General features: G+C 43.0%; 1 long non-coding RNA gene across 2 annotated transcripts; it reads right to left on the bottom strand.

Moving 5' to 3' along the window:
- Positions 1-528: 528 nt before the first annotated feature.
- Positions 529-20,297, bottom strand: LOC129839016 (uncharacterized). 2 transcript variants are annotated; one of them, XR_008756957.1, is made up of 5 exons: positions 19,726-20,297; positions 8,493-9,599; positions 5,058-7,695; positions 4,875-4,946; positions 529-1,291 (listed from the first exon to the last, which is right to left on the bottom strand). It is a non-coding gene; the product is annotated as an uncharacterized LOC129839016 (long non-coding RNA). The 2 variants fall into 2 exon arrangements; XR_008756956.1 differs by having other exon boundaries at positions 5,058-9,599.
- Positions 20,298-20,541: the final 244 nt, after the last annotated feature.

The following is a 20,541-nucleotide window of genomic DNA, read 5'->3' as shown; positions in this document are numbered from 1 at the left end:
TTGCAGAAGTTGGAACCAGTGTTTTTCTGGATCAAACGCGCCAAATAAATGGACATTTTGGATATATATCGACGGAATTCATCGAACAAAAGGACCATTTGTGATGTTTATAGGACATATTGGAGTGCCAACAACAGAAGCTCGTCAAAGGTAAGGCATGAATTATATTTTTATTTCTGTGTTTCGTGTCGCGCCCGCAGGGTTGAAATATGCTTCTCTCTCTTTGTTTACTATGGTGCTATCCTCAGATAATAGCATTGTTTGCTTTTGCCCGAAAAGCCCATTTGAAATCTGACATGTTGGCTGGATTCACAAGTGTAGCGTTAATTTGGTGTATTGCATGTGTGATTTCATGAAAGTTAGATTTTTTTAGTAATTTATTTGAATTTGTCTCTCTGCATTTTTAGCATCCCACATATCCCAGAGAAGTTAATGAAGCCTATGGATTGAGTAGAATATATTATCATGTTGTGCCAAGGATGCAAGTCGTATACACATGTATTTACTACCATGCATGAGATCCCCACATTGTAGCCTGTACATTTAATATATTCACTGATCATGTACTCTACCTTGGCAAATAAAGGTGCAGTTTAGGTATGAATGTCTTTGAGATTATTTTTCAGTCATATCCAATACCAGGAGTATCAAATTCCAGTCTTTGAATGACTGTGTCTGCATGTATGTATTAGAATTATACACTTCAACAGTGTTTACCAATCTTGGTCCTGAGACATCAATGGTTACACATTGTAACTAATAGACTAGAAACAGGATTTAACTAGTTAATTCATATATACAGAAATATAATGTTAAAAAACAGAACACTACACTCCCTATGCATCATGTAAATACTCTAACACCGGTTCATCTCAATATCTAATGCCCTTCATCTGCATTGATCTGATAAACACAGGATAGGTGTAGTATTTCATCAAATTACACTTAATTTCAACCAATAGAGAATGTGAAACGCTTTATTGAAAAGCTCATTATTCAAGTGTGATAAATACAAGTTTCAATCTGTACTTCAATGCATATCTGTTGTGCATTATAAAAACAGAGGAAGAAAGAGGTGGCGGGAGAGGTGTAAAAGACAGAAAGGGAAAGAGGTAAGCACGTAGGAGCAGGGAAGGCAACACATGATTAATGAATCACAGTGCTACATAAATATTCTCTCAGTTCATCACAATTACATAAGTGTCTCACGCCGGCCCAAAGGTTATCTTAAAAGAGGGTGAGGTGGTGATGATGGGACTAGCGGTTGGCATCCTCTCACATCAAAACATATCTGCAGACGAGAGACAGATGGAGAGAGAGAGCATGTTTAAGCCTTGTGGTTTTATTTTTTATTCTGACATTGTTAGTCATCAATCAGGATGTAACGGCGGTCCTCCTCCTCTTCGACCGAAAAGGAGGAGTATTGAGGGAACCAAGGCGCAGCGAAGTTTGAACACATATTTATTTAACAAAGACACGAACTTGTATAAACTAACAAAACGGTGAAGACAGACCTATACGACGAACTTACATAAAACACGAAGAACGCACGAATAGGACAATTAGACTACACAAACCGAACAAACTGTAACAGTCCCGTATGGTGCAAACAATTACACAGACACGGAAGACAATCACCCACAACGAACACTGTGACAACGCCTACCTAAATATGACTCTTAATTAGAGGAACGCCAAACACCTGCCTCTAATTAAGAGCCATACCAGGCAACCCAAAACCAACACAGAAACAGAAAACATAGAATGCCCACCCAACCTCACGTCCTGACCAACTAACACACTAACATAAATAGGTCAGGAACGTGACATAACCCCCCCCATAAGGTGCGAACTCTGGGCGCACCAGCACAAAGTCTAGGGGAGGGTCTGGGTGGGCATCTAACCACGGTGGTGGCTCAGGCTCCGGGCGAGGTCCCCACCCCACCATAATCCATCCTAGCCTCCATCTCCCCCTAAGAATGTCCACCCTCCTTTTACCCCCACAAAATCTTCTTAGTAACATCACTGATAGGGACAGCACCGGGACAGAGAGATAGATCAAGACAGAGGGATAGATAAGAATATAGAGGTAGATCAAGATAGAGAGGGAGATAATGATAGAGGGGCAACTCCGGACAGAGAGACAGCTCTGGACTGATGGGCAGTTCTGGGTATATAGCCGTTTCAGGCTGAAGGGCAGCTCATGGCTGACTGACGAATCTGGACGCTCATGGCAGGCTGACGGCTCTCGACGCTCATGGCAGGCTGACGGCTCTCGACGCTCATGGCTGGCTGACGGCTCTCGACGCTCATGGCTGGCTGACGGCTCTCGACGCTCATGGCTGGCTGACGGCTCTCGACGCTCATGGCTGGCTGACGGCTCTCGACGCTCATGGCAGGCTGACGGCTCTCGACGCTCATGGCTGGCTGACGGCTCTCGACGCTCATGGCAGGCTGACGGCTCTCGACGCTCATGGCTCTCTGGCAGCTCTGGCAGATCCTGTCTGGTTGGCGGCTCTGGCAGATCCTGTCTGGTTGGCGGCTCTGGCAGATCCTGTCTGGTTGGCGGCTCTGGCAGATCCTGTCTGGTTGGCGGCTCTGGCAGATCCTGTCTGGTTGGCGGCTCTGGCAGATCCTGTCTGGTTGGCGGCTCTGGCAGATCCTGTCTGGTTGGCGGCTCTGGCAGATCCTGTCTGGTTGGCGGCTCTGGCAGATCCTGTCTGGTTGGCGGCTCTGGCAGATCCTGTCTGGTTGGCGGCTCTGGCAGATCCTGTCTGACGGGCGGCTCTAGCGGCTCCTGTCTGACGGGCGGCTCTAGCGGCTCCTGTCTGGCGGGCGGCTCTAGCGGCTCCTGTCTGGCGGGCGGCTCTAGCGGCTCCTGTCTGGCGGACGGCTCTGTAGGCTCATGGCAGACGGGCGGCTTTGCAGGCTCATGGCAGACGGGCGGCTTTGCAGGCTCATTGCAGACGGATGGCTCAGACGGCGCTGGGGAGACGGATGGCTCAGATGGCGCTGGGGAGACGGATGGCTCAGATGGCGCTGGGGAGACGGATGGCTCAGATGGCGCTGGTGAGACGGATGGCTCTGGCCGGATAAGGCGCACTGTAGACCTGGTGCGTGGTGCCGGAACTGGAGGCACCAGGCTAAGGACACGCACCTTCATACTAGTGCGGGGAGCAGGGACAGGGCACACTGTACTCTCAAAGCCCACTCTATACCTGGTGCGTGGTACCGGCACTGGTGACACCGGGCTGAGGACAAGCACATCAGGATTAGTAGGGGGAGAAGAAACAGTGTGTACAGGGCTCTGGAGACGCACAGGAGGCTTAGTGCGTGGTGCCGGAACTGGAGGCACCGAACTGGATACACTCACTACAGGGAGAGTGCGTGGAGGAGGAACAGGGCTCAGGAGACGCACTGGTAGCCTAGTGCGTAGTGTAGGCACTGTAGGTACTAGGCTGGGGCGGGGAGGTGGCGCCGGAAATACCGGACCGTGGAGGCGTACTGGCTCTCTTGAGCATTGAGCCTGCCCAACCTTACCTGGTTGAATGCTCCCAGTCGCCCGACCAGTGCGGGGAGGTGGAATAACCCGCACTGGGCTATGCACTCGTACAGGAGACACCGTGCGCTCTACTGCGTAACACGGCACCTGCCCGTACTCCCGCTCTCCACGGTAAGCCTGGGAAGTGGGCGCAGGTCTCCTACCTGCCCTTGGCCCACTACCTCTTAGTCCCCCCCCCCAATAAATTTTTGGGTGTTACTCACGGGCTTTTTGGGCTTCCGTGCCAGACGCGTTCCCTCATAACTCCGGTTCCTCTCTCCGGTAGCCTCTGCTCTCCTCAGTGCCTCCAGCTGTTCCCATGGGAGGCGATCCCTACCAGCCAGGATCTCCTCCCATGTGTAGCAACCTTTCCCGTCCAATATATCGTCCCAAGTCCATTCCTCCTTCTTTTCCTGTCCCTTACTCCATTTACTCCGCTGCTTGGCTCTGGATTGGTGGGTGATTCTGTAACGGTGGTCCTCCTCCTCTTCGACCGAAAAGGAGGAGTATTGAGGGAACCAAGGCGCAGCGAAGTTTGAACACATATTTATTTAACAAAGACACGAACTTGTATAAACTAACAAAACAACAAAACGGTGAAGACAGACCTATACGACGAACTTACATAAAACAAGAAGAACGCACGAATAGGACAATTAGACTACACAAACCGAACAAACCGTAACAGTCCCGTATGGTGCAAACAATTACACAGACACGGAAGACAATCACCCACAACGAACACTGTGACAACGCCTACCTAAATATGACTCTTAATTAGAGGAACGCCAAACACCTGCCTCTAATTAAGAGCCATACCAGGCAACCCAAAACCAACACAGAAACAGAAAACATAGAATGCCCACCCAACCTCACGTCCTGACCAACTAACACACATAACAAACTAACATAAATAGGTCAGGAACGTGACACAGGAGGTGAAATGCAAAACTGACCTTGGATCATTAACTCTGGGACTACTGCATCTCTGTCTGTATTTCAATGTAAAGCATCTCTTTATTAATACTTCCTGTATAATATAAACTGACCTTGGATCATTAACTCTGGCACTACTGCATCTATCTGTATTTCAATGTAAAGCATCTCTTTAATAATACTTCCTGTATAATATAAACTGACCTGGGATCATTAACTCTGAGACTACTGCATCTCTATCTGTATTTCAATGTAAAGCATCTCTTTAATAATACTTCCTGTATAATATAAACTGATCTTGGATCATTAACTCTGGGACTACTACATCTATCTGTATTTCAATGTAAAGCATCTCTTTAATAATACTCCCATTTGACCTGACCAAGTGACCCCTCACCTCTGATCATGATGTGCCCTCTATGTAGCCAGTTCAGATCCAGGAGGGGTTCACCGACACAGCTGATATAACCTAGAGGATTTAGGGAAAAGAGGAGGGATGAAGTGAAGGAGAAAGAATGTTATTGAGAAAATAAGGTAGTTAAAGTGACAGTGTTCAACAGGAATCTGTTTGTGGCCTCACCTGGTGTCCACACCACACTAAGTGGCTGCAGAGTACTTTATGCTGAAAAACATGAACGGACCCATGAGGACAAACAATATAGCGTAGTTACAGAAATAAATAAGTGTCTTACTATTCTCAATGGTTGGTCCTCTTGCCTATTCTTTGAAGGTGGAAGGAGCCACAGTTATACACCTGAGCCTGCTTACTGCACAACACAATCCATCAAGCAGATTGATACATGAGTGTGTAGGTGTGCGTTATAGGGTGACTAATTGTTCCACATTTTTTCAATATGGGGGATTTAAAACAGCCTGTTTTGTTTTTGTACAGACATCACACCCTTACCTAAACAGCACCCTCACCTGAGAAGTAGAAACCAAAGGGAGAGAAATTGAATTGAATAACTGCAGTTGACATAGCTAAGTAAATGGAAGAATACTCTTATTGCAATGTGAATGGGCTCTTATTAAAAGAGCCTTTGGTTGTGCATAGTGTAGTCTATGGTGTTGCCAGGGAACAGCACCCTCTTTGAAGAAGTAGGAGGTGAAGATCTCCTGTACACGGATTGTCTCTTGCTGCGTTGTTGGACCCCATCTTTGAAACATCCTGCAGAGCAGCAGACTCCTCCTCTGGGACACGGCGGCGAGCTGCAGATCCCCTCCTGGTCCTCGTGTCCATCCTCATGAAGTTACGCAGGACACAGGTAGCCTTCACACACCTGAATTTCTCCAGGAGGCAGTCCCAGATGACCCTGGTCACCCAACCTTGCAGTGCCCTACACGTTAACTGTAGACAATCGTTTTGAAGGAATCTCAAGTTACAAGGTATCTGTAGGAATATGGAAGACAATGTCATTATTAGACTGTTACATCACCAGCTCATTGTGGATTACTAAAGTATAATATCCCTGATACCAAATCATAATAACATTGGATTGATAGATGCATGGGCACACATATGTACATGTGTAGCATGTGACAATACCAGGATCATATCAAGGATAGCATCACAAATGAATACATAAATACCACTTCAAGCTTGATGATGAATTGATCATTTGAATCAGCTGTTCAGTGCGAAGGCAAAAACAACTATGTTCCTCTCTTTGAGTCCCCAGGACTGAGAACCACTGCTCTTCATTGGGACCTATTCATATGTTGACTGGCTTTCATAGTGCTCTTTATCTGAGGACAGAAAACCTCATAAGAAACAGACTTCATTACAGTCAAATTACACCACACTGAATATTATGTTACTATTATCTCCATCCTCACTTCTAGGGACTGGAACTACACAAAAGTACCTGCCCTATAGCCTCCTCTCTCACTGACAGTTGGGGCTGCTATCCTTTCAGCCTCCATGGCTGTTAGCTAGCTACCTACAAATTCATTTGGAGTTTGTTTTTTACAGTGATAAATACATCAAGATAGCTAGCTAATATGAAGTTAGGTAGCTGATGATATTTAATTCACTTAGCTAGCTATCTATACAGAATGTGAAGTTGGCAGCTCATTTGAGTTAGCCTGCACTGTAATTGGCTAATAATACATTGTTTAAAAAAAAAAAAAAAAAATCATTTTCAGTCTATTTACTTACTTACTTGAATAGGTTCTCCCAGCCATGTGGACAATTGGAAACAGGGCAGCAAAGTTTGTCACCAGAGCGTTTTCGAGGATATTACTATTGAACTATGTACCCATTAAATAACCAGACCTTCATACAAACTTGCTCTGCTGAATTCTTGACTGAGTCACAATGGGCGGCCTAAGCGGCATCTAGTCCATCTGCTGACGACGCAGTTGAGTAAAATGTATATTTTATTTTCAGACAACAAGTTAAAGTGTAGGAAGCATGAGTTTTTACTCACCAGTGTAACAAAACAGTGTGGCTAAAGACTTAGTAACTTAGTTGTAGCCACGATTTGGTTACCTATAAGTACAAACATTTCTGTTTCTGTTGTAAATTAAATTTTATAAATTTAAATTTTAAATGTTTTCTTTACTCAAGTATGACAATTGGGTACTTTTTCCATCACTGTATTTATATAACGATTCCTTGCGTCAAGAAGCCATTCCTCTGGGTAACCCTGCTGTCTGAAACGCACATACAGCCATTCCTCTGGGTAACCCCGCTGTCTGAAACTCTCATCCAGCCATTCCTCTGGGTAACCCCGCTGTCTGAAACGCTCATCCAGCCATTCCTCTGGGTAACCCCGCTGTCTGAAACGCTCCTCCAGCCATTCCTCTGGGTAACCCCGCTGTCTGAAACTCTCATCCAGCCATTCCTCTGGGTAACCCCGCTGTCTGAAACTCTCATCCAGCCATTCCTCTGGGTAACCCCGCTGTCTGAAACACTCATCCAGACAGTCGGCTTGTTTGTCATAGTCACTCTGTGTACTACAAATCCTGTGTATGCAACTTTATTGGCTGATGGGGAGGCTCTTTTTTAGGGGTGTGGGTTGGAAGCTGTCTCCGTGTAACAGGGAATTCATGTCCGTCGGCTTCCTGTATAGGTCTGTGCTAAAGCCACTCTTCTCCCTCTAAATCAAAATGCCCAGATAACTTGTTTCATGCACATCAAAGGTGAGGGTGAATTTCAGATGTTCACTGCTTGTATTGATGAAGGAGTGGAATCGATGAAGTTCCTCTGCTGTGACCTGGAATAGAAGGAACACGTCATCAATGAAGCCATTTTCAGAGCCTGATGAGGTGCTAGAATGGATTGTTAGGGCTGACAATCACGTTCTTCTCTAACCCCACATACAGATTGGCATAATTAGATGCAATTTTTTAAACTACAATGACCATAATGCACTGCGTGTCTACTTGTCATGTCTGTTTATTTTACACCTGCTATGTAAGAGACAGAAGAATGCACGATGGTCAATGCTATCCGGGATCCTTGGGACATCCCTACTCTAAACCCTAACCCCTACCTTAACCATTTTAAATGTCAACTTCAATGGGCTAGGGACGTCCCAAGGATGTATCTCTACCTGAAAATACATGATCTAAGTGATTGATCGTTGGTATTCAGCAGTCATAAAGCCTTATTTACTTTAATGAACTACTTAAATAGTGATTTTGTCAGACAGCATAGACAGCAGCTCTACACTTTATTGACTGACTGATCCATTCATCCTTCCATCCCTCCTCAGCCTTCCTCTTCTCTGAAGACCCAGTGAGGGTGGAGCTCAGTCAGAGAGCTGTTGAGGGACTGGTTAGGAAGACCACTTCTACAGCCAGAGAGGTGAGAGGTCACACATGGTTTAGATGGTAAATATTTATGTCCCCTTAGTGGTTCATCACGTCAGCAAAAGGGAATACGTTCCATCATCTATGTTAATTTACATTAGTGCAAATTGTCCCCTGATATTGGTGTAATTTCTCACCCCTTTTGGCTGTATAAAAGTTAATTTCCCCTCAGGCACACACATTTGTTCTTTGTTATTACCCGGCCACTGCCTGTTCAGCCCGCTATCATCCGGAAGTCGAGGTCAGGACAGGTGCATCAAAGCTGAGACCAAGAGACAGAATCTGTTTTTCAATCTCAAGGCCATCAGACTGTTAAATAGCCATCACTAACACAGAGAGGCTGCTGCCTACATACACAGACTTGAAATCATTGGCCACTTTAAGGAATGCAACACTAGTCACTTTAATAATGTTTACATATCTGGCATTACTCATCTCATATGTATATACTGTATTCTATCCTATTCTACTGTATCTTAGTCCATGTATTACTCATCTCATATGCATATACTGTATTCTATCCTATTCTACTGTATCTTAGTCTATGCCGCTCTGACATCACTCATCCAAATATTTATATATTCTTAATTCCATTCCTTTAGATTGCGTGATTGTTAGATATTACTGGACTGTTGGAGCTAGAAACACAAGCATTTTGCTACACCCACAATAACATCTGCTAAACAAGTGTATGTGACAAATAAAATGTGATTTGATGTATAGAGGTCTGGTGTTGGAGATCATTCCCACACTTCGTGGATCTCCTGCATGTATTTTCTGATGTTTAATCAGACCACTTGAATGAGAGTATCTCCTGTCACATTGCTCTCAGCTATATGACTGCTCTCCTGTGTGTGCTCTCTGGTGTGATACCAGGTTGCTTGACTGAGTAAAACTCTTCCCACACTGATTACAGCTATAAGGCTTCTCTCCTGTGTGTGTGTTCTCTGGTGTCTATCCAGGTTGTTTGACTGAGAAAAACTCCTGCCACATTGCTTACAGCTATATGACTGCTCTCCTGTGTGTGTTCTCTGGTGTGATACCAGGTTGTTTGACTTAGTAAAACTCTTGCCACACTGATCACAACTATAAGGTTTCTCTCCTGTGTGTACTCGCTGGTGTATTTTAAGTTTTGATGAAGATTTGCAATGTTTCCCGCAGTCAGAGCAGCAGATAGATTTCTTCCCTGTGGGTTTCTGCTGGTGTTTCTTGAGGAGTTCTGATCTGGAGAGACTCTTCTCTGCCTCGTCAGCATCATGATTTTGTTGAGACTCCCCAGAGGATCCACAATAGTCCGGTCTCTCTCCTGTGTGAATGACAACGTCAGACAGACGGTTAAAGGCCCACAACAGCAGAAATCCACTGTTTATTTGAGGTAAAAGGTGATGCCCAGAGGGTACCCATGAAGTTGTACAACAATTGACATCTGTTGAATTATTTGACAATTGTCTTAAGACAGTCAATTGAGCAACAATAGTCATATTTTGTCTTGTTTTCACATTAGTAGTAACATGGATGATTGTAGACTAGAAATAAGTTAAAGTTGTTGAAACTCTAAGCAGTGTGCCAGATGACTTTTGGTCTCCAATATAGACCCCTTTCTGTGTTTGTTAAAATTGTGGCACAAGGGCAATTTGGTTGTAGAAACTCCTCCATGCTAATGAGGAAACCCCTTCTAGCACCAGGGTCAGCGCACTCTCAAGTGTTGTTTTTTGCCATTATTGTTAGCCTGCCACACACACACTATACAATACATTCATTAAACATAAGTTTGTCACAACCCGGCTGGTGGAAATTGACAGAGGACCAGGACACAAATAATAACATAAATCAATAATTTTGCTCTTTATTTAACCATCTTACAAATAAAACCTTCTTTGTTCATTGAAAATTGTGAATAATTCACCACAGGTTAATGAGAAGGGTGGGCTTGAAAGGATGCACATAACTCTGCAATGTTGGGTTGTATTGGAGAGTCTCAGTCTTAAATCATTTTCCACACACAGTCTGTGCCTGTATTTAGTTTCATGCTAGTGAGGGCCGAGAATCCACTCTCACATAGGTACGTAGTTGCAAAGGGCATCAGTGTCTTAAATATGGCTGCAATCCCGGTAATGGGATCGATATGACAACAGCCAGTGAAAGTGCAGGGCGCCAAATTCAAACAACAGAAATCTCATAATTAAAATTCCTCAAACATACATGTGTCTTATACCATTTTAAAGGTAATCTTGTTGTTCATCCCACCAAAGTGTCCGATGGCAAATAGGCTTTTCAGCAAAAGCACCACAAACGATTATGTTAGGTCACCACCAACTCAAAGAAAAATTCAGCCATTTTTCCAACCAAAGAGAGGAGCCACAAATAGCACAAAGAGATAAAATGAATCACTAACCTTTGATGATCTTCATCAGATGACACTCATAGAACTTCATGTTACACAATACATGCATGTTTTGTTTGATAAAGTTCATATTTATATAAAAAAATCTGAGTTTACATTGGCGCGTTACATTCACTAGTTCCAAAAACATAAAGTGATTTTGCATAGCCACATCGTTTCAACAGAAATACTCATCATAAATGTAGATGATAATACAAGTTATACACATGGAATTATAGATATACCTCTCCTTAATGCAACCGCTGTGTCAGATTTCAAAAAAACTTTACGGAAAAAGCAAACAATGCAATAATCTGAGACGGCGCTCAGAACAATAGCCAAATTAGCCGCCATGTTGGAGTCAACAGATGATGAACTTCATCAGAATGCAGTCCTAGGAATCCCAGGTCCACAATAAATGCTTGATTTGTTCGATAATGTCTGTTATTTATGTCCAATTAGCTACTTTGGTTAGCGCGTTTGGTAAACAATTCCAAAGTCACAAAGCGCGTCCACTATAACGTGACGAAATGTCCAAAAGTTCCGTAACAGTCAGTAGAAACATGTCAAACGATGTACTGAATCAATCTTTAGAATGTTGTTAACATACATCTTGAATAACGTTCCAACCGGAGAATTACATTGACTTCAGTTGAGCGATGGAACGGAGCTGCCTCTCACATGAACGTGCGTGGTCACCTCATGGCAGTGGTGAATCATTCCTGTCTCCTTCGGCCCCCCTTCACATTAGAGTCATCAGACAAAGTTCTATTGACATCTAGTGGAAGCCGTATGAAGTGAAAACTCATCCATATCTCGCTGTAATTTCAATGGGAGCTTGGTTGAAAATCTAGCAGCCTCAGAAAAAATCCAAACAGGAAGTGGAACTTCTCAGGTTTTTGCCTGCCATATGAGTTCTGTTATACTCACAGACATACTTGAAACAGTTTTAGAAACTTCAGAGTGTTTTCTATCCAATACTACTACTATTAATAATAATAATATGCATATATTAGCAACTATGACTGAGGAGCAGGCCGTTTACTCTGGGCACCTCTGTGCACCTTTCATCCAAGCTACTCAATACTGCCTCTGCAGCCATAAGAAGTTAACAGTGCGATTTGCCAAGGCAGGATACTCTGAGTGCAGCCCAATCCTTCTGATTAAATAACATTTTCACAGAACCGCTTGTTGCAATTTTGATGAGGTTTTCTTGTTAAGATATCGGTAAGTGGACTGGCGGCAGGGCATGAAAGGGATAACGAATCCAGTTGTTTGTGTCATCCGTTTCGGGAAAGTACCTGCGTAATTGCGCACCCAACTCAGGTGCTTCGCTATATCACATTTGACATAGTCAGTAAGCTTGAGTTCATTTGCACACAAGAAATCATACAATGATGGAAAGACCTGTGTGTTGTCCTTGGTAATGCAGACAGAGAACAGCTCCTACTTTCTTAAATCATAGCCTCAATTTTGTCCCGCACATTGAATATAGTTGCGGAGAGTCCCTGTAATCCTAGATTCAGATCCTTCAGGCGAGAAAAAACATCACCCAGATAGGCCAGTCGTGTGAGAAACCCGTCATCATGCAAGCGGCCAGACAAGTGAAAATTATGGTCAGTAAAGAAAACGTTAAGCTCGTCTCTCAATAAAAAAAAAAAAGGTGTCTATACTTTGCCCCTTGATAACCATCGCACACCTGTATGTTCTAAAAGCGTTAGATGGTTGCTGCTCATATCATTGCATAGTGCAGAAAATACACGAGAGTTCAGGGGCCTTGCTTTAACAAAGTTAACCATTTTCACTGTAGTGTCCAAAACGTTTTCCAAACTGTCAGGCATTCCCTTGGCAGCAAGAGCCTGTCGGTAGATGCTGCAGTGTACCTAAGTGGCGTCTGGGGCAACTGCTTGCACGCACGTTACCACTCTACTATGTCTCCCTGCGCCATCAGTACAGAAACCAACATGAGCAGGAGCTACGTTTGGCTACATATATTAGTGGAATTCCCGCGAGAGATCAACGGTTAATGTGATTGGAAGTTAATTATTTGACTAAGCTACCTGTATTTGACATTGTGTTGCTTTTTCGCTAAACACTAGATGGTTTAATTCTATTTTTGGCAATGAAATGAGGCTACTCAGGTGAGAAAAAAACCTCACCCAAATGTATAGCCCCATTGGAAAATATAAATTGACTGTTTGAAAATGTGAAGAAAATGTATTATTTGTACATTTTTAAAAATGTGAATCACATTATTACTTGGTGTACCCCTGACGGCATACTCCAGTTTGGGAATACCTGCCATAGACCTACCGTAGGACCCATAACGTCACCTAACAACAACATAGACCTACTGTAGGACCCATAACTTCACCTAACAACAACATAGACCTACTGTAGGACCCATAACTTCACCTAACAACAACATAGACCTACTGTAGGACCCATAACAACAACATAGACCTACTGTAGGACCCATAACTTCATCTAATAACAACATATACCTACTGTAGGATCCATAACTTCACCTAACAATAACATAGACCTAATGTAGGACCCATAACTTCACCTAACAAGAACATAGACCTAGAACTATAAATCATTTAATATTTCAGGTGAAACATGGAAACTAAAATCTCTTTGTCATGACATTTCATAACCTGATCACCAGATAATTTTGTGAATAATCCCACTAGGCTACTCTGTAATGTGTTGTCATTCTAAATGTTCTGAATAAAGGAAAATAGCTGTGTGTGTTGTACAATAGCCTATCCATCAAGGAACAGTTCTCTACACATTATGAGCTAAGTATCTCTGTGTCCAAACAGACTAACGAGACCCTACTGTAAAACAACCAGACAATAACACATTATAAACATTCATTTGTTAGGGATGTTGGATCCAACGTGGAGCACGGCATAACTGTCTTTACCGGTGTAATGACCGAAGAAGCACTTTGGTTGTTGCATGTTGTGATGTTTGTCATGTGACTGTCATTTAGAAAATGATTTCCTGGATCAGCTGATGATAGTTGAACATGTGACTGTAACTAAACAGCTACAGTATTAAGTATTATGTGTAATTATTGAAGAACCGCGTTAATGACCGTATCAATTTGGGTGTTGTGAATCAACTTAAGGTGACTCTCGGTTAGAACCATTGTATTTAGCAAACTCTGAAATTATTTCGGATTTCTGTGCACATAAACTGTTTTCACAGCGTAACATAAGGAGCCACTAAATGATACGTAGTTCGAGTGCATTTTTTAAACTTAGACTTGCACTGTTGGTTAGAGCCTGTAAGTCAGCATTTCACTGTAAGGTCTACTACACCTGTTGTATTTGGCGCACGTGACAATTACATTTTGATTTGATAGAAGGAGGACTAGTCTACCTGTCCTGCATGCAAATGTAGGCCTATAAATGTGCCAATTTGGGGATGTCTGATAGTATTTCTGATTGTCTTAACGCACCACCACTAATGAGCTGTGGAGCTTCTCAAAGTAATTTTTTCTTCTTCACCTCACACAGCAAGTAAACAAAGTCTAATCAAAATCAATTGCGAATGAGAATAGTTCCTCAAAGTATTTTCGTAAAATATTTCCAGCTCTCACCCTTTCGATAACCACTCAGCATAAAAGGGAAAGATGTAATGCTCTGATCCAGTGGAAATGTTATAAAATATCTGATTACTTCTTATTCTTTGCACAAATAGCCAACAGCTGTGTCTGTCCCGAACTCACTGGCGCGGGAAACTGAGGGCCAAGAATATTTTATACCATGTTGCAAGCTTGCTATCTCGAGTTTTGGGCCAACCCAGTTGATACAATGTTTCAAGTTTGTTGTAGACATGCCATGTGCAGCAAATGTGAATTATTGGATATTTATTTTTATCAGGATATTTTCTACCTGCAGGCTGTGATGTTTTTATCTGTTGGCTTTATGTAGACTATTTGTACATAGTTGGCAATGGTAATAAAAATTACTTTTAGATCAGAAAAAATCAGAACTGGCACCAGATCAGTAGAAATGGTCAGATAAATTAGCACCAAATGGAAAAGGTTGCTGACTGCTGGTGTAGTCGATTACCAGAAACTATAGGAGCATAACGACTGCTGGTGTAGTCTATTACCAGAAACGATAGGAGCATAACGACTGCTGGTGTAGCCTATTACCAGAAACTATAGGAGCATAACGACTGCTGGTGTAGTCTATTACCAGAAACGATAGGAGCATAACGACTGCTGGTGTAGTCTATTACCAGAAACTATAGGAGCATAACGACTGCTGGTGTAGCCTATTACCAGAAACTATAGGAGTATAACGACTGCTGGTGTAGCCTATTACCAGAAACTATAGGAGCATAACGACTGCTGGTGTAGTCTATTACCAGAAACTATAGGAACATAACGACTGCTGGTGTAGCCTATTACCAGAAACTATAGGAGTATAACGACTGCTGGTGTAGCCTATTACCAGAAACTATAGGAGTATAACGACTGCTGGTGTAGTCTATTACCAGAAACAATAAGAGCATAACGACTGCTGGTGTAGCCTATTACCAGAAACTATAGGCGCATAACGACTGCTGGTGTAGCCTATTACCAGCAACTATAAGAGCATAACGACTGCTGGTGAAGCCTATTACCAGAAACGATAAGAGCATAACGACTGCTGGTGTAGCCTATTACCAGAAACTATGGGAGCATAACGACTGCTGGTGTAGTCTATTACCAGAAACTATAGGAGCATAACGACTGCTGGTGTAGCCTATTACCAGAAACTATAGGAGCATAACGACTGCTGGTGTAGTCTATTACCAGAAACTATAGGAGCATAACGACTGCTGGTGTAGCCTATTACCAGAAACTATAGGAGTATAATGACTGCTGGTGTAGTCTATTACCAGAAATGATAGGAGCATAACGACTGCTGGTGTAGCCTATTACCAGAAACTATAGGAGCATAACGACTGCTGGTGTAGTCTATTACCAGAAACTATAGGAGCATAACGACTGCTGGTGTAGCCTATTATCAGAAACTTTAGGAGCATAACATCAGAATTTACGAAGGCAAGCAGCAGTGGGAGGAGTAGGCGAAGGAAGATGTTTTTCTGATGGTTAGGCTCTTGTTTCAGAGGGGTGTCATCAATAGCCCATAATGACAAAGTGAAAACAGGTAAAAAAAAACATAAATACCTTATTTACATAAGTATTCAGACCCTTTTCCATGAGACTCAAAATTGCTTTCAGGTGCATCTTGTTTCCATTAATAATTCTTGAGATGTATCTACAACTTGTTCGTAGTCCACCTGTGGTAAATTCAATTGATTGGATATGATTTGGTAGGCACACACACACCTGTCTATATATGGTCCCACAGTTGACAGTGCATGTCAGAGCAAAAACCAAGCCATGAGGTCGAAGGAACTGTCCGTAGAGCTCCAAGACAGGATTATGTCGAGGCACAGATCTGGGGAAGGGTACCAAAGAAATTCTGCAGCATTGAAGGTCCCCAAGAACACAGTGACCTCCATCATATTTAAATGGAATACTCTTCCCTAGAGCTGGTCACCCGGCCAAACTGAGCGATTGGGGGAGAAGGGCCTTGGTCAGGGAGGTGAACAAAAACCTGATGGTCACTCTGACAGAGCTCCAGAGTTCATCTGTGGAGATGGGAGAACCTTCCAGAAGGACAACCATCCCTGCAGCACTCCACCAACCAGACCTTTATGGTAGAGTGGCCAGATGGAAGCCACTCCTCAGTAAAAGGCACATGACATCCTGCTTGGAGTTTGACAAAAGGCACCTTAAGGACTCTAAAACCATGAGAAACAAGATTCTCTGGCTTGATGAAACCAAGATTGAACTCAATGGCCTGAACGCCAAGAGTCACGTCTGGAGGAAACCTGGCACCATCCCCACAGTGAAGCATGGTGGTGGCAGCATCATGCTGTGGGGATTGTTTTTCAGCAGCAGGGACTGGGAGACTAGTCAGGATCAAGGGAAATATTAACGGAGAAAAGTGCAGAGAGATCCTTGATGAAAGACCTGATCCAGAGCGCTCAGGACCTCAGGCTGGGGCAAAGGTTCACCGTCCAACAGGACAACGACCTTAAGCACACAACCAAGACAACACAGGAGTCGCTTCGGGACAAGTCTCTGAATGTCCTTGAGTGGCCCAGCCAGAGCCCGGACTTGAGCCTGATCTAACATCTCTGGAGAGACGTGAAAATAGCTGTGCAGTGATGTTCCCCATCCAACTTGACAGAGCTAGAGAGGACCTGCAGAGAAGGATGGGAGAAACTCCCCAAGTGTAGGAGTGCCAAATAAATTAGCTAAATGAAAGGGGGAAAAAATAATTGAATCAATTTTAGAATAAGGCTTTAAACAAAATGTGGACAAAGTCAAGGGGTCTGACTACTTTCCGAATGCACTGTATACAGCAACACCTCCCCCATAAGCATTCCTGTCTTTTCTGTAGATGTTATATCCCTGTATTGCTACTGCTGTATGAAAGGAATTATCTCAATGAGTTTCAGAGATGAACAGTACTGTGCATTCCAAATTCAATAGGCAGGCAAGTAAACAAAAACGTTTTCAAATAAAAACTATTCCAGAAAATGTCAAAGCGTATATAACGCCGTCCAAGAGACTGTCGACCAATCACGTTCACATTGTCATGCTGTGACACGCAGTTCCTAAGGTAATTCTCACAAAAATCCCAATGTTCTTTTCTTTAAGCTGTTAATACGAATCGAAAGTAGTTTCCAATATCCTCATTTCTTAAAGTATTTCTGGTGATCGCAACTGATAGTGATACACAAGCTAGGTCTATTTGAAACATTGCCATTCCATGGCAGCATTTACCAGCCACAGGTTCAGAATTTTAAAACCACATAAAAAATTATTTCAAACACAATTATATTTTTGCCCAAAGTTAAGACATAAATTATTCAAACTGAACATAATTCATGCTGGTTATTATTTTAGGCTATTTTAGTTTTGGAGTCAAAGATAGTTTTGGAATATGTTTCACTTTTCAAACAGGTTTGTTATTTTATTTCAGTTTACTAAATAGTTGTCCCCTAATTACTTTTTCTATAATAAGCATGGAGGTTTGCCGTATCAACCAGTCATAGGTACTGATGATAAAGCACCTCGTAACCTAGCTGGGAATGGGACAGACGGAACCGATCTGTGGTAACAGACAGGGGCCATTTGTAATCAAATCCAATTCCCAGGAATGGGGTTCATATGAACCACAGAGACTGTGTGTGGGATAATAACATGGCCCTGTCCAACCCTGCTTGTTCCCTCGACTCCGCTACCAACCACCAATCTCCAACAGGGCCCTTAACCCGTATCACTAGACACCTCATAGTGAGCTTCAGGTAGGAATCAGCAATGAATCCCAATAATGAGACACCTCTGGGGAGCGGTGTCAGGGAAATAAAAAAAAAATATATATAGTTTTTTATGACAAACCGTTTTTTACAAATCCGTCAAGACACCAACTTAGACTTTACCGAGAAATGCTTTAATTACAAGCCCTTAACCAACAGTGCAGTTAGTTGAAGAAGGAAACGTTTACCAAGTAGACTAAAATAAAAAGTAATAATAAAAAGTAACACAATGAGAATAACGAGGTTATATACAGGGGGCACCGGTACCGAGTCAGTGTGCGGGGGTACAGGCTAGTTGAGGTAATCTGTACATGAAGGTCGGGGCGTAGTGACTATGCATAGGTAACAAACAACCAGCGAGTAGCAGCAGTGCACAAAAGGGAGGAGGGTGGGGGGTAGGGGGGTCAATGTAAATTGTCCGGTGGTGATTTTATTAATTGTTCAGCAGTCTTATGGCTTGGGGGTAGAAGCTGTTGAGGAGGCTTTTGGTCCTAGACGTGGCGCTCCGGTACCGCTTGCCGTGCGTTAGCAGAGAAAACAGTCTATGTGACTGGAGTCTCTGACAATTTTGTGGGCTTTCCTCTGACACGCCTATTATATAGGTCCTGGATGGCAGGAAGCTTGGCCACAATGATGTACTGGGCCGTTCGCACTACCCTCTGTAGCGTCTTACGGTCAAATGCCGAGCAGTTGCCATACCAGGCGGTGATGCAACCGGTCAGGATGCTCTCGGTATTACCTTTTGAGGATCTGGGGACCCATGCCAAATCATTTCAGTCTCCTGAGGGGGAAAAGGTTTTGTTGTGCCCTCTTCATGACTGTCTTGGTATATACCAACGTGGGTGAATAAAAGATGAACTGAGGTCCACACTCCAGTCCAGTTGATGGTGGTAATGCAGCTTAAAGTTGGTTGCCAACCGCCATAAAAAGTCCAAAGAAGAAAAAGAAGCCTGAAGGAAGGTGAAATTACGAGAAACAAATTTGGTTTACCGTTTGGGGCGTCGCGACTGGTTACTTATTTTGATGTGATATGAAAGTTTTGTGTGAAATTATTTTGATGTGATATGAAAGTACAGCGATTTATGTTTCTAGAAATGTATCGCAATTGAGAATCGATTCACATTTAGATGGAATATTTGACTATTTTAGCTGCCAGAGCCAGTCTACCTCTGAAAATAACATACAGTCCTTGGACCTTGAGGAGTAGCGGAGGCAGCAATTAGCAGTAGAAACAATCGTTTCGGTAAAAAGCTGAGGGATGGGGCTGGAGAAATGCAACCATCCATGATATCGACATGATAGTTTTAACCATGCTTTGAGGATATACAGTGTTTGTTTATATTTACTGACAAACATTGGAGTAAAAAAAAGCTCATATTTTGGGTTCTGATGGGGTACGACAGACAACTGCTGATTGCCCTTTTAAAGAGTACATCTTGGGCTAAGATAATAGGAGATATTGAGGACTACAGTATTTCAGGTATTGTCATCGGATGCATTTGATCAATTGTTAACGTTTTGTTGATGGTCCACTCTTGATGTTCTATACACGTTAGTGTAGCTTTAGCCATTCCTACAGAACAACATTAAAGTGTAGAACCCCTTTACTGCATATTGGTTCAACGACTGCAGAGATGGTACTTACTGGTGTTAAACAGATCTCCAACCTCCTCCTCTTCCTCCAATGTGACAGTCATCTCCCCCTCCTCTTCTTTCACTCCAAAAACTGCATCCTCCTCTTTCTCTCCTCCTCTTCTTTTACTGTAACATCCTCCTCCTCTTTCACTCTGAACGCATCTTCCTCTTCTTTCACTGTAACGTCTTTCTCTTCTTCTTTCACGGTAACAGCCTCACCATCTACTTGTTTTTGTATTGTAACAGCCTTCTCTTCGTGCTCCTCTTTCACGAAAGCTTCTTTCTCCGTCCAGCAGACCACCTCTTCTTTAGCAGGAGGAGAGTAGCTTAGTGAACTCATGGTCGGAGATGTTAGCTAGCTAGCATTAGTGACTAGCCTAGTTCTAAGCTAACTTAGCAAACCAGCTAGCTGACAAACAACGTAAATATATAATTAAATGGGCCAACAAGTACATACGACAGAAGTGTGTTTAATACACAGCGACTAATATACACCAAAACATTGTAAAGAGCGTGAATGTTGTAGCTATGTTTGCTCGAACGCTACCGAGGTGTCTGACTAGCTGTTGTTGTTGAAGAAGCGCCACGTCCACTAGATTATACGTCACACTGGCAGCATCGCCTGAACCTAAAAGAAGCAAATCGCCATCTGCTGGCTGGAGTGGGCAACGCAGTTGAGGAACCAAACGTTTATTTTTAATATATTTAATAAAAGTTTATTATTATATTAAGTCGTTCAAAGTGAAGCGTGTGTTGATTGATTCGTGTTTAATGAGTGAGAATTTAAAACAAACTTTACACACCACTACATATTTGCATTGATCCA

Source organism: Salvelinus fontinalis, chromosome 40 (genome assembly GCF_029448725.1).
Source record: "Salvelinus fontinalis isolate EN_2023a chromosome 40, ASM2944872v1, whole genome shotgun sequence".
NCBI lineage: Eukaryota > Metazoa > Chordata > Actinopteri > Salmoniformes > Salmonidae > Salvelinus > Salvelinus fontinalis.
The sequence above is the reverse complement of the archived record's forward strand: the minus strand, read 5'-3'. Positions and strand labels throughout refer to the sequence as shown.